Source organism: Calonectris borealis, chromosome 1 (assembly GCF_964195595.1).
Source record: "Calonectris borealis chromosome 1, bCalBor7.hap1.2, whole genome shotgun sequence".
Classification (NCBI taxonomy): Eukaryota; Metazoa; Chordata; class Aves; order Procellariiformes; family Procellariidae; genus Calonectris; species Calonectris borealis.
Genome location: NC_134312.1, coordinates 25,394,649 through 25,410,804, shown reverse-complemented (window position 1 = coordinate 25,410,804; position 16,156 = coordinate 25,394,649).

Sequence of the window (16,156 nt, the reverse complement as noted above, 5' to 3'; positions counted from 1 at the left end):
GGCTTGGAGAAGAGTTCCCAATAGTCTGTGTATATTGATTTTTTCTTTAAGGCATATCCACAATATTCATGAAATTGTAAGGAAAATACTCCTTGGCAAACACTAGCGTCCTTTTGGACTTTTCTAATGGAAAAGCAATTTGGACTTTTACATTTATAAAATTTAAAGTGAATGTGCAAGAGCTATTTGTTCCTCTTCCAAATCTGGTGTCACCCTTATCTCCAGTTTGACTCTGCTAGAATCCCTTTTCAAGGATATTCCATGATTTTACGCAAACTCCCCTGCTTATTTCAAATTGCTTTCCCAAACTCCCTACCATGAAAAATACTGGTTTTGGGGTATTTAGCAGCAACTCATATCTGCCTCTGGACATAGGTAATTAAATATTTAAATATTAATTCAGGTTATTTTTGGTTTAGTGTATTGTTTGTACAAAGTGTGTAAGCAGCCCAGAGACTGGCCAAGAACCAAAACACACATGAGGGACACGGAGTCAAAGAAATGGGGAAACAGGAGAATAATTGCCTCTGGCCATCATTTTACAGGTTTTAGATAAGTTTTGAAAAAATATTAGCTCATTTTCCCCCCAACTTATGTAGCTACAGTCTCTGTGACTGTGAGGAAAGCAAAAACAACTGAGTGAGATGGTCTTGGGGCTTAAAAATATCATCACTGCTACTGAAAGAGAATATCTCTTATTACAGGTACTTAGGCTTGGTTTTTTTAAAGCATTCATCCTGTTAGGCAGCTGGATCCCCTAAAGGACAGGTGGAATTTAAAGGAACAAATATCATGGTCTTCAGAGTAAATCTATTCATAATAAATAGAAAGGAAAACACTTGGGTAGGTTCCCAAATATGATGAACAGATTAAGATACTCTTGGGTATATCCAATTTACGTTATCTGTAAATTTTAACTATACAACTGCAGCATTAAATGCTCAGTGGACTTCATCTTGCCTGGTACCATTGGCTGCTATCCAGTAAAGCACTTACACATTGCTTAGTTTTAAGGACATGATGCCCTGGTTTCAAGACAGAGTATCCCGCAGCATATTGGAACAAATCAGTGATAAGCAGTTTGACAAGCCCTGCAACAAACACTGTCCTGCTGCTTCTTAAAGACATCTATATGCAGTTGATTCAAAAATATTATTTTACCAAAATGTATTGAAGAGACACCTAGATTATTCTTTTCCCCCCCATTTTTTCAGTGCTAAACACAGTTAGCAGAATCGTTGCTCCCTCTGCAGTATAACATCCAGATAAAAAATAATTCACTTCTTTTGAATCTGTATTTGATAAAAAGAACAAAATAAAAGGGAGTGCTAATGTACATTTCTGTGATGTCAATATTTCGATGCTGCTGTTGTTGAAATATAAGCATAGCTTGTCAGATTAGGATTCCTGGAGATTCTGTCTGTGAATATATGCTTAGTTTTCCACCTTGTTATGAACATGTTATTAGATTCTCACATCTGTAATTTGCTTACCATAAATGCCAGCAGTTGCTTTTTCTTCCCCCCACCTTTTTTTGAAGTAAAAGGATACTTTTCTCATCCAGCTTCAACCAAAATGACTAGAATAACAACAAAAATGCACCCTACCACAGCATTTTAATTTATTTCCAGCAAAACTCACTATTTAGAATATCTTCCTTTAGGTGAACACAGAGCAATGAAAGAGCCATGCTCTTTCCAACCACCATCCAATACATGGATGATAAGGGTTGTTAGTGTTACATGTATTAAAGGGTAAACTCCTATCTCCAGAATCTTTAAGGGCAGACAAGACAGGTTGTTTGATCAGAATTCACCTTTTGACTTTAAGTTCTCTAAGTCACATTAATAGTATTTCGATTCAGTGGCTGACCACATAGCATAATCTTAAATTCTCAAAGAGCAGTAATTCTTCCTATGGTACAAAGACACTGATTTGTCACAAAATGGCACTATTAATTTAAACTATATTCTGTGAATAAACTGTATTTATTCACAAAACTCTATCTTAGTTGGCCACCTGTGAGACCCTTTCAGCCGGTTATTTTTACAATGGCCAAGTTATCTTGGTACTCTGTCTTCAAGGGATGTTTCAAGAAGACAGTGTCTTAAATAAGTCACAACTCTTTCTTTTGATCTCCACATGCTAGCACTCCTGTCTGTGTGGGGGATTTGCCCTGATACCAGCTGGCATCATTGTGGGTCACATCAAAGGAAAAGAAATGATGACCGAACAAACAGTTATTAGGGCTGTTGGAAATTTGGGATTTATTGACTGTGTGGCATTTTTGTATAATGAAGCATTCCTACTGTTTTGTGGGCATTTGAATAAGATCAGCCAAACCCTAATCCAGTCTCCTGAGGGATCTCTAGACAATTGCCTCCTCTTTTGTGCACATGCTTGAACATTTCTTTCAGGATGAAAGGAGTGTGGCAATACAGAGGAGAGGATTTTTTTAATAAAAAGTAGCTGGAAAGTGAATTAGTTAGGAAAGCCAGCCAGCCAGTAGGGAAGCTTACAACATTCCTTGGTTTAGGTGCTAAAAGAGATTTGAGGTTTTCTTTATCTACTAGCTTTAAAATGTGAGGTCTAGGGATCATGCCTGGTCCTACTGGGCTCTACTGTCTCAAGAGGATACTGTCTCACCTACAGGTAGTTCTCAGTCTGGGGAACAGTTAACCTTAGTTGACTTTTCTATTGCTAGACCTGGATAATATACAATATTATCATGTCACCCTCAACATAAGTCTCATCTGAATTACTTTAAGGCAATGCAAGCACCTCTTCCCTTCCTTCTTCTTTTGGAGCAGAATGATAATCAGTACACTACTCAGTTATCAGCAGGTGGTATACTATATTTCTTTACAGCCACACTCATGTTACAGTGTACCTATGGGTTGGGTAAGCAACTTCATATAAATCAGTCTTATAATCAGGACATCTAAAGCCCATTTAAATGATTGAACAATTTGGCTAAGGCAGACAAGTCCTGCACTGACCATTAGTATTTGTTGCTGATGCATTACACAGGTGTGAGTGATTAATAGTGGTCGTCTGCTTACGTGGAACGAAGCAGTAACATTTTGAGCTGCAGCTGGATAGTGCTGCATCATTTTTTCCTAATTTTTCTGTCTGTTTGAACCATGCCATCCTTCTCAATAATACCTGGCTCTGCATTTTTTCCAGGTATTGAGTCCTTCTGACCAGGTTAAGAAGTAATTGTTGCCCCCTTTGCTACTGAAGAACTTTCACATTTCATCCTGAAGTTGGCTGCATTTCGCTAAAGCTGGAAAGTGGTATGATGTACTGAATTGTATTGTCCCGACAGGGAAGAATTTTTATTTTATGTATAGATTTAACAAAAGAATACAGTGAAATTTTCAACACACCATGCACCTTCTTATGACCTTCATAAATCTCAATTTTCTCTGGCTTTTCTTCTTGTTCCAATGAAAATATTAATTCTAACTCTAATAATTTGAGCAACTTCTTTTGAATCTCCTAGAAGAAAGTGAGAGAGAGGGTTTTTTCCATCACCTTCAATAGTGTTGGTACAGCCAGAAAAAAACCATAAGGGCACAGGAAGTTTGACCTATTGGTTAACATGAGGCAATAGCAAAACAATGAAGAGAAGTCCATGTCTCCTACCTCAGGGTCCTCTCTTAGCCACTACGCTAAACTTCTGTGCATGAACTCTTTTCCAGTGAGAGTTGAGTGGTGAGTACCATGTTGCTACATGAATATAATTTATTATTTGGTCACAGATCCATTAAACAGGATGCAAATTCTAATGCAAATGTATTTATAGCTGAGTATGTACTGTTGCATATTTGCTTTGCTTAACTGTGATTAGCTGAGGCAATGCCAATCAAAACTGAAACTAAAAAAATTGTGTGGATGATTATTTAGTTTCATCTTCCTTGTGTTTTTGTAACTGCTACCTGCAGTCCAATTAGTGGCATAGGTCATTAATAAATCCAAGGTCAAATTATATTATCTTTCTTAAAAGTAAGAGGGAAATGAGCTAGAAGAATTGGAAATACCAGCAAGGCAAAGCTCAAGGACCCTAATAGATTTTACTGACCTTTATTCTTGAGATGGGTTAGTAGTCATTATAGTGCTGTGAATGTTTCCTTAAATAATTTAGATGCCATTGCTTGCTTCTTGGAGGCACTTCATCAAGGTTCTGTGAAGCCAGCAAAGCATAGATAAATATGGACACTCCTCAGAAATAAAATAGAAAAAATTGCCGCTCCATTACATCCTAGGTAAATACCTTTAAGTTTCTGCTCAGCTGTCTAAAGAACTTCCAACATGCTTCAGAATAATTGGTTCAATAATGATGTGCATCCTGAAGGAGAAAAACATGAAGTGACAAAAAGCCCATTTATGTGTCTCTTCACACTGACAACGTTTCTTCTATTTTCATTTTAGTGAAATTCCTTTAGCATGGGTGACCAATGAGAAAGAAATCGAGTAAAGAAAAGCCATAGCTTAAACTACATGGTTACCATATATGAAGTAAAAACAAAACCATAAAACTTAATGTAAAATATTGAACTTCTAATTAAACTTCAGAAAGTAATTTCTTTTTTCACAGATAAATTTAATGTAAGTACCTCCTGTCTCCCTTAAAAATTTAGTGACGAATCACATCCATTCCGCTTTTGTGTACATTTGAGGAACAGACTCATAAAGGGTACCTTTGAGTACAACATCTGGGTTGCCATGGTTTTTGCAGTGACAGGGTCCTGAAGTCTAGATATCTGATAATGCCCACACTTCTGCTGCCTGACATGCACAGAGACACCAAGCTGAGCAGAAGCCATGAACTAGGACTGCTTAGTGGTAGCTACTTACTGGTTCCTGCCTTTTCAGAATCCTCCCCAGCCGATATTCAAAATGCATTACAAGTAGCAAAGGACATAAAAGATAACACAAAAAATGGTTTAACAAATGAATTAGAAGGAATATAAAGTGTAGGCCATAACTTACAGGGAAGAGGAGCAATTAATGATGTCACCAAGAAGACAAAATCTTCAGTTCTTTTACTTTTGTTTTAATTTTCATACAAAAGGTCAGTTGTGACCAGATGCTCAACACATGGAAATTATTAAGGGTATAGGAAGCAAGCCAGAATAGGAAAAGAACAGGTGAAAGAACATTTGGGTAGGTACAATGTACTCAGACCAGGGTTAACTGATCAAATTTGCCCTCTTAAGTACTTAAGGAATTTACATGAAACAATTTCTGAATAATTAGCACTTGTTTGTGAGACCTCATAGCACATGGTGAGGTCTGCCAGGAGTAAATATCAACTAAATGTGTCAAACTCACTCTGATATCCAGAAAGCTACTGAAACAAGTAATTAAATAATCAATTTTAAATATTTAGAGGATAATAACTTGATAAGAAACAGCCAACACTAATTTGTCAAGAGCAAGTCATGTCAAAGAAAGTAATTCCTCCTCTGACTACCCAGTGACTTTGTCTGGTCTAGTAGATGAAGAAGCAATAATGTATCATGGTTTTAGAAAGGCTTTTGTTCCGTCACATTCTCCTAAGTAAATTAGGGTGATATGACCTACAAGAAAAGTATAAAGTGTGAGCATATGTCTGTGTTCAATATCTGCACTCAAAAAACAGGGGTCACTTGCCAAAAAAGTGGAGGCATATATCCAATAGGTTACCTTGGAGAATATTGTGGTTCCAGGGTTCCAGTAGCATTAGTTTTATCTGCGATTTAGATCACATGTAAGGGAATGATATAATAAAATCTGCAGATAACAGAAATTATTTATGGGTTGTGAGCTCTTTGGAGACAGGTTTAGAATCCAAAACTGTATTGCTAAATTGGGTAAATGATCTGAAATAAAAAAAAAAAATATTTAGTTAAGATAGTTGCAGAGAGCTGTATTTAGCAAGGCAACACCATCTCCACAAATAAAAAAAGGGGACTTAGAATCGTAGAATCATAGAATGGTTTGAGTTGGAAAGGATCTTCAGAGATCATCTCATCCAACCCTCCTGACATGGGCAGGGACATCTTTCAGTAGGTCAGGTTGCTCAAAGCCCCATCTAACCTGACCTTGAACACTTCCAGGGATGGATCAGCCACAACTTCTCTGGACAACCTGTTCCAGTGTCTCACCAACCTCATCATAAAGAATTTCTTCCTTATGTCCAATCTAAATCTACCCTCTTTCAGTTTAAAACCATTGCCTCTTGTCCTGTCACTACAGGCCTTGGTAAAAAGTTTCTCTCCATCTTTTTTATAAGTCCCCTTTATATATTGAAAGGCTGCAATAAGGTATCCCCAGAGACTTCTCTTCTCCAGGCTAAACAACGTCAACTGTCTCAGCCTTTCCTTGTAGGAGATATGTTCCATCCCTCTGATCATTTTCCTGGCCATCCTCTGGATCTGCTTTAACAGGTCCATGTCTGTCTTATACTGGGGACCCCAGAGCTGGATGCAGTACTCCAGGCAGGGTCTCACAAGAGCAGAATAAAGGGTGAGAATCACTTTCCTCGACCTCCTGACCAAGCTTCCTTTGATGCAGCCCAGGATATGGTTGGCCTTCTGGGCTGCAAGTGCACATTGCCGGGTCATGTCCAAATTTTCATTCACCAGTATCCCCAAGTCATTCTCTGCAGGGCTGCTCTCAATCCATTCATCTCCCAGTCTGTACTGATACTGGGGACTGCCCCAACGCAGGTGCAGGAGCTTGCACTTGGCCTTGTTGAACTTCATGAGGTTAAAGACTTCATGAAGTCCTTCATGAAGTTAAGGACTTCTTAACTGGACAGCAGTAGGACAGAAAAAGTCCAAGGTCTATAGTGGATCACAAACAGGGCGAGATGTGCCAGGGGAGGTTTAGACTGGACGTGAGGAAGCATTTCTTTACCGAGAGGGTGGTCAAACACTGGAACAGGCTTCCTAGAGAGGTGGTCGATGCCCCAAGCCTGTCAGTGTTTAAGAGGCATTTGTTAACAACATGCTTTAACTTTTGGTCAGCCCTGAATTGGTCAGGCAGTTGAACTAGATGGTCATTGTAGGTCCCTTCCAACTGAAACAGTCTATTCTATTCCATTCCATTCCATTCCATTCCATTCCATTCCATTCCATTCCATTCTATTCTATTCTATTCTATTCTATTCTATTCTTCTCCAAAAGGAACTTAAAAAAAAAAAAATCTTCATTTTGGGATGTATGAACAGATGTGGGAGGTTTAAAATAATTATTGCATTGCACTCAGAACTGATGGGGCCTTATCTAGATTTATCAGGTATATCTGTCTATATTATTGGATCCATGGGGTTCCCCACCTCTGTGGGCAGCCCTGTGTTCAGGAGGGATGTGACTATACTGCAGTGTCCAGAAGAGGACAAAAAAAAAAGATAAAATGTTTAGAAAATAATTATTATAAAGTGGAAAAGAACTGAGGTGATTTAGCAATGAAAAATGGTCACATGTTGAAAAACCCACCAGATTTCCTCTATCAGTTAAATACTTACACTTTGCTTAAAACATACATGGCTTTTCCCGTACTTTTGTGTCAATTTTTCTGAGTTCCCAGGATGGCAGGCTACTGAATTTCAAAAAGGAGCTACTGCCACCATACACAGATAATTACATGAGCGGCACAGCTAATCAGACACACTGAGTAAGGAATAGATTCTCTCTTTGCACATGCTTGATTTCTCTACCCATGACTGGCCATTGGCATCATGCCCAGGGACATACAGAAACATCTTAGTTGTTTAGGTTAGACAGCAGAAATCTGAGTAAGGGACAGAATGGCAGCAATAAGTGTTAAAAACAGACAAAAAAAGAATCCTTTATGGGGAACAATGATCAGTTGGTCACCATGTCCTCTGGTGCTGAGATGTGACTAATTTATGTGAGAAAAATTTAGATTATATATCAGGGATTAGAATCTGTATTACACAACTTTGTATAACATGCTATCCAAAGTCTACTTTGTTGAATGATTCAGTAGATGAACTTGGCATTTATCTGAATGCAGATCGCTTTTCTCATTAGCTATTAATTTCTAGCTGGAGTAGTACCTCCTGAAGTTAATAGCAGCATTATCACCTGCAAATGCTAATATGTTAACCAAACTCAAACCATTTAATTATTTTGCCACACTTTTTGCATTTACAAGTATTGTTAATAAAATTTCATTACTGTCTTGGCTATAATCAAAATTACAAAGAAATATTTCCCCTTTGAATCTGTAGCAATAAGCAGCTGCAAAAACATTTTGCTATTTTTATGCTTTGAGGTCTTAGTAGCCACAGGAAAAAAGCATGAAAAAGGCCCAAACCAATTCCTCATTCCAATCAATATTTAGCTATATTCACAATTAAGAAAGAAGCCAATATAATGCTGGCAATAAATTGCTTGGTCCTGCTGAGATGCATCATTTTATCCTAGGGGAGGACGTATTTTGGGAAACAGTTCTATTTAATTTGCAACCATAATCATGTGATGTGATTTTATTTATGTAGGAAAAGTGTGTGAATTTTATTTACAAATGGTTTTCAGCAGGATGTGGCTCACAACCTTGGGTAATCACACTGAAAGGGCTTACAACTATTCTTATGAGTAAAATAAGTGGGATTTTCCATAGCTCTGATCCACTGCTAAATAGTTCAAAACTTCCATTAATGTTGTCTGTCACCAGTTTCTCAAAAGATTTTTTACTTTCATTTTCTTTGCTAACCTAGAAGACACTCACAATTTTGCTAAGGCCCTACACAATACAGTAGCTAGCAATAATTAGTACTATAGTTTTCTTAGTATTTTTTACTTTTCTGCTAACACTATCTACTTGTCAGGAAAACACCCCAGTGGTTTCAAATCAGAGATAGGTTGACATTTCTCAGATGTGGACAAGGAAGAAGAGCCAAGATGTGCTTAGTGGAGACTCATTCTGGAGCTTGTTGCAGAAGCTGAGTCAGGTTGAGGATGCCTCCTTGGACTGCAAGCTGCTTGTAGTGCTACTCACTGTCAGAAGACCATCTCCAGAGCTCTTCCAAGAGCTGTGCTCCCAGGTGACAGAGCAAGGTAAAGTCCATGGCAAGGGGCTCTGCTAAGGTCCAGCTAACATTTAGCTAGCTTTGGTTGTGACACAATTTGAAGGAGCATTATAGACAAAAGACCTGTTTGTCTGGACCAAGATCTGCTGTCCACTCCTGTGCTTTGCTAGCTTTGAAGGGGAACCAAAGCAGATGGGAGTTTCCATCATCCATGAGCTGGGAGGAGGTTTAGATTTCCTGTGATTTAGTCCCATCATGACTGTGTAGCAGAAGCAGAAAATCATGCTCCTGGCAACTTCATATAATAGCCTTCATTGACCTTGTCAGCATCATGCGTAACACAATCTATTTTATCCATGCGGTCTGTAAAACCATCCTGGAAGTGCAATACAACCTGAGAGTGAAGGCGCAAGTGGCTGCAGGAGGGCACTGGAAGTTCGGCTCTGATTATAAGGCTTTAGTCATAATCTACTATTATATGAAGCTGCTCCACACTTAAGAATTTCAAGAGTGGTGTTCAAAAGTATCACTCATGAGATATTGCCTAAGAATTGCTACACTGAAAACATGCAGTGCAACCAGGAAAGGGTTAATGGCTCATTGGAATTGAAGAATTGTTCTTAATGGGTGCAAAACTCCATCTGCTTTCACAGTGTGAACAGGGAAAATTATGGTACTCTCTATGCCATCCCTTTCCTTCTCCTCTGATGCATTATAATAGCATCTAAAGAAAGAACTAGCCAGCACATGGGTTTCTATATTATGCAGACTGAACTTTTCAAATCCATGAAGGATGTCAGCAAAAGTTGTCAGTCTTGTACATGGATCATTACCAGTTTTGAAAGGTGAGACTCAGAACTGCAGATTGTAGGTTAGCTTCTTTCTCTCTCTCCCTCCATCTCTTCCTTTCCTTCTTCCCTGCTCCCTTGCCCTTCTCATTTCTTTTCTTTTTTCTTTTCCTCCTTTTATTTTTTTACAATAAGAAGCAGAGTTTTGCAAGACAATAAGAAAGGCTGATAAAGGACAATTGTTCAGAGAGATCACCTAAGAGAACAGAAAATGCTTTTGCCATTTGTTATGCACTCAAGCAAGTGCTACAATAAACAAGAGACTTTTATTCTGTTTACTTCTGCTGAGCCAAATAGTAAAAGCTATCAAATGTTTGTGGCTTAGTTACACATGCCTGAAATGCTTTTGCTGTGTAGCTTTAGTGCATATGCTTGCCACTTTATGTTTGCTTTGCTAGCTACACTCATGATGTGCACAGATGAAGATGGACATCATATAGCATGAACTACAATGTTCGAGATGAAGAACAGCTTATCTCAGTGATGCTCTGTGTATCTTAGGCTGAGCCTCTTAGCCTGATAAGTCCTAGTGAATCCTGTGTTAAAACCCACTTATAATAAAAAGATTTTGTTTAGTTAAAGAGAATCATCTGACCTGAAGGTCCAACTTTTGTACTTTAACATAGGCTTTGAACTTCTTTTTTTTCCATGCTTACTTACCCAAAGGCCTATATCCAAAGAAAAATCCACAAATCTGACTGCCTGCTTAGTCCTGGAAATATTAAATTACTCTCTCAAACTGGTCAGATTGATTCCTACTTTAGGCATCTCTGAATGTCACTGTGCCATGTCTCTTTGTGGGGTGTGGGACCACGATCCAGCTACAGCAAGACATTCTCACCCTCAGCTGCCCAGGGTGAAGGTCTCTCCCTGCTCCTTGGAGGGGTACCAGTGGGAGAGGGCAAAAGTGTGATTGTGGTCCCAGCTGCCAGACCCAGACCTCCCCCTCACAGCTGATTGCCCATCCTACGGGCTTGTAGCTATCCTTTTGGGGCTTATGAATTTTTCTCTGTTGGCTACACAGAGTCTGTCAGGAGGAGAATGCATCTTATAGCCTGGTAACATTGGGCTCTCTTTTGGGATGTAAAAGCTGTTGGTTCAAATCACTCAGCATTTGAGGAGGGATCATAAAAGAAGTTTTCATAGTTCCTGTATTGTTAGAGGGTGTTGGAGGATGGAAATGAAAATCTCTAAGTGAAGGAAGCAGGTTGCACAAAAATGCCCCGCAGCACTCTTGGATCGATGCCTGAGAACAGAGTTTCAGGCACACGCTTTTCATTAGCATTTTATTTTGGATGGTTTGGGTGTATCAGCTTGCTGGGCCTTCAGCCCTCATGTGGTAACTAGTTTTTCCCCAGATCTTGTACAGGAGTTTTGAGAACTCAGGACAGCAATCTGAAGCCCGCTCTTGGAGCTTGACACCCAAGTGAAATGCTTGGAAGTGATCCTTCCAGCCATCCTTGTGGGTCTGCTCTAGCACCCTGACCTAAAATGTTTCTTCCTGACTTCAAGGGGCACTGAATCAAGTACCAGGGGCTATTTTGCATGCAGAAAGCACGCATTGCTTTCTGATTTTCTAATGAAGCACCAAGCAGTTAGAGACTCTGATATATTTATTCTGTTTGTAGAGGAACTTGGCAGAGAGCAGAATTTTTACTTTAACTGCTTTATAAAGCAATTAAAGACCTTTCTCCTTTTTGAATTCTTTTAAAAGTGGACTTTTTTGATATCCAGTAAGTTTAAATTATTATCAGCAGGTACTCTTCTCTGTCATGTATATTGGGTGTTGAGATATTGGAACAATAAAAAAGGTTTAAGAAATCTCGGGCACTTTTATTGAAAGATAACCTTTCTTCACAGACCACAATTGTAGCTCTTGTTAATTTATCACTAAATACATGTTGGACTGTACACATTTGGGAAATACTTATTTTAAAAATAGTAGATCAGTATTGTAAAGGAAAGTTGTACAGAAATCGAACATTGTGCAGGTAAAGTAGCATACAATAGCTTCCAAAACCACAAGGCAAAAGTATTAAGGAATAACACTGACAAAGAGTTCAGTAATTGTTGAAAACCACAGATCAACTTTGCAGAGACAAAGAACTAAGCTGGTAACTGAAGTTATCGTTTATCACTAATAGCTGAAAAGCAATCTGAAATCTGTGCAGACCTGACCCCTGGGGAACATCCTCGGCCTTGGGAGCTCTGGGGCAGCAGGGTGTCACCGTCAGGGCAGCTGATCCTACTGTGGGCTGCCAACGGCAGGGCAGGAGGGGGGGCAGGAATAGACTTCTCTGCATCCCAAGGGTCACTAGATGCTTTCCGGTCCTGCCAGCAACTGCGCATCACATACAAGAGTCTTTTGATTGTTGTAATTATGCGAACTGCTTGGTGCCTACACCTAGTCAAAAAGTTGTAAGATCCAGGGAATAAGGCATTTTTTTTTCACTCCACCCTTCCTGAGCTGCTGTGCTGCATTGCTGCTCAGCGAGCCCTCGGGCTATAGGCTGGTTGGCTTTAAACAAGCAAGACTCTTGCAGTAAACAAACACAGATATTTCATTTTAAAAGTACATAAGGGGGTTTACACTGCAAGATTGATCTGACTATCTGATTGTAGTAATAGAACAGTCAAGAAGCTTTTTCCAGGGTTCATTTGTTTTGTGGTTTCTGGTGATCTAACAGCACATCTTCCAAAAGCAAAGTGGAAGTATGTTAAATATAGCACAGTCATAGAAAAGAGAACAAAGACCTGGCACATCTCCCCTAATGAAGTACATGGCAAAGGCTCCATTTAATTCAGCAGAAATGGGACCACAAATAACTAGTAAGTCATAAATATTACTTATGTACTAATACAGTAGACTATTTAGACTCAGCTGAGACAAAGAATAACCACACCATTTTATATGAAAATTATGCACAAAGCAATTTAGAAATAGTTAATGTAGTCATCATACATTAATCAACTATTAAAATAATTATAGATGCATTTCCACCATTTGTCACAATACTCCCAAACTCTGGACAAAACAATGAATATAATAGCGACATATGAAGAGCACATTTTCTGCTGGCAGTCAGCATGGTGCTCTGTGCCTGCAGTTAGAGCCAAATCCGCCCATTGGGTACCCAGAGAACCAACCATTTTGAAATTCTCTTTTTCCTCCATTTCGATGCTCTCAGGTGAGGAAGTTCTAGGAATATTAATCTCTGCATTGCAGAGTTGTTCATTTTGACTTCAAAGGTTCTTAAAAGCTATGAAAATAAGTTGGTAATAATAACAACTTAGCTCAAAGATTGTGCCTTAAATTTTTAGCAAAACAAGGGAAAAAAAATCCTGATGAAACCCTACATTCCCACTACTACCAACTCGTTTTTTCATGAGTGGTTTACTTACAGGATACAATCTCTCAAAAACCTCATGCTTGATCATTTCATTTTCGTCACTAATTTGTCACATTTAAGATGCTGGTCACTGAAAGTCAGTTTATTTATAATTCTGCACTTCATTTTGATAACTTATAAATACACATGGCCTAACAGATGACTAATTAACTTTATGTTACAAATCCCTCTCTCCTCTCTTTGTGTATTATTTGCTGCATACACGGATTGTAGTGAAAATAGTTTTTAAAAGTGCATCCTTCATTAAACAATTTGAATCTTCTTTCTTGTTTACTAAGAGACTTTATCACGCTGTCTGTCCTGAAAAAATAGTTTAGGGAAATTCTGTGGTCCGCATTATGTGAGGGTTCAGACACAATGGGCCTTTCTTATCATATTATCTATGATCCTATGAATAAGCCAAAAAGTAAAGCAAATGAACAGCTGAAAATCATTCAACACAAACTGAGCTTCAGCTTACACTGAAAACCGTATCACTTACTACAGTTGACAACTTCTGAAGAGTTCTCTTAATTGGTGCAAAATGATTATTTTCTTCCATGAATATATGCAACTTGAAGAGAGAATACAGGTGTCAAAGCATGATTTCACAGAGCAGTGCATTCATGGACCTCTGTAGACCTCAATGTCGTAGTCAAGGCTGAGGTTACAACGGCCAATTTTGTATTGTGAATGTTAATAAAACCGGGGGACAGCTCATAAATGGCTAACAAATTTCCTCTGGCTGAACAACAGTTGCCACACGGTTATAATACTGGTGATTCTTTGTGGAGCAGACCAGAGGAGACTGAAAATATCATGTCCACTGGGAGTGGTGAAGTGAGGCCACAGAGAAGACTGTCCCCCTTTTTCATGTTTCATTAAAGAAGAAAACAAACAGTTTTACACATAGAAAAAAAATCTATCCCAAATAAAAGGACAAAAAATGAGTCTATTCCACTAAAATGAATATATATTTGTTCATTTGTTTGAAGACAAAACATTCCACCACAAGAACAGTAAAGCACTGGAGAACATTACCCAGGGAAGTTGTGCAGTCTACGTCTTGGAGATTTTCAAGGTGTGACTAGACAAATCCCTGAGCAACCTGGTCTGAATTCAGTGCTAACCTTGCTTTCAGCAAGGGTTGGATGGGATGGTCTTCTGAGATCCCTTCCACTTGAAATATTCTATGATTCACTGTTTCCACTGTCTTGCATAATCTGGAAATTACTGACAGAACTGGAAAGGTGATACCTGGGAACTTTAAAGTAAGAGCACTCTCTTAGCTGGTTCTGCTCTCTACGCCTGCAGGACCAAAGGCCTACATAAACCATGAGCTCCTTGTTTCTGTGTTGCACATCCTTCTGGGAAGACACCGTATGATATAGGTCTTGGATTAGCTACTTGCATAAGCATTTCCCTCTACACCTGATGAGTTAGAGGCTTCATTTAGCCAGGTGTTGCATCTCTGTAATCATAATGGTTACTGCAGGGGATCAGTTAACATTATTTGTATAGTGGCAGCTCCTGGTTGGCCTAGTCAGGGACATAGCCCTGTTTTGCCAAGCACTGTATAAAAAATACAAAAAAAAGAAAAAGAAAAGGGAGATAGCCATCCTAAAGAGATAGCAGCCTCAGTCAGGCTGAAAAGTGTGGTGGCATGTACAGATAGCAATTACTTACACAAAAACATCTTCATTAAGGAAAAGTGCTTCTTTAATAACTCATCGCAGCTGAATCTGCAACCAGTAACTAATGGAAGAAAACTACATACATAACAATCCTATACACTGTGTTTTGGCATCATAGAAGTCATGACTGACATCTCTACTCTAAACATGCACTATCAAAAATAGATGTAAACCATCTAATCAAAAACAAAAGCGCTTTTTTGTTGTTGTTAGGAAAAATGGATAATTTACAGTATCTGCAAAAGACAGATTAAGGCTTAGAACCATCATAGAGGTGCCCCAGGGGATGACCCAAACAGCTTTGATTCAGACTATTAACTAAACGCTCTTTACAAATCATCATGGGTCTTCCCAGCAAGTGAAAAGAACAATGCTGTAGTCCTTACAGTGAAAAACATGTAACAACCATATAAAACATCATTATTTGAAGATATCTTTGAACTCCAAACTTCCATTCTGACTACAGTGCACTGTTTTGTGCACTGTACATTAGCACAGTCTAGAAACCTTAAACTGCCACCTGTCCTGTAGAGATCATGAACCTCCTGGTGAAGATGCACTGTAGTCTTGATTGATGGGTTGAGCGACACATCTTCAGCACTCTACCTTGTGCTTTCATTCATCAATGAGCTATATCTCTACTTTTGGCAGAGAGGTATGATGATAATTTAGTCTCCATTCATACAGATCTATCAGATCTATCAATACATGTCTATCCAGAAAAATACGAAACGACAACAACAACATGTTTCAGTGAGGTCCTGGAAGGAGGTAGACTAAACATATGCTTAAGTATATATTCTCCTTCCAAATTACAAGGTGCTTAACAAATAAAGTGCTGTGTAAGTGGTCCTGCTGCTCTTCTCCATTTTCTGTGCATTTTTGACAGGTCTGTAAACTATGTATTTAGACAATCCCCTGCCTGATCTTTTGTTTGTGATCAACACCATTTCAAACAGTGTTTGAATCTAGAAAACAGAAAACTAATATGTTCTTGGACAAACCCCAAATATCACCAAAGTAATAGTAAGAAAAGCTATTTGAAATAATAACATCTAAATCTCATTATTCCACTACCCTGAGGATGGGGCAAACTGCCAGTGATAATGGCTATGCACATTTATTTTTTCCTTCATAACATGAAGATATAAAAATTCAGACTAGCTGAACTAGATTAGA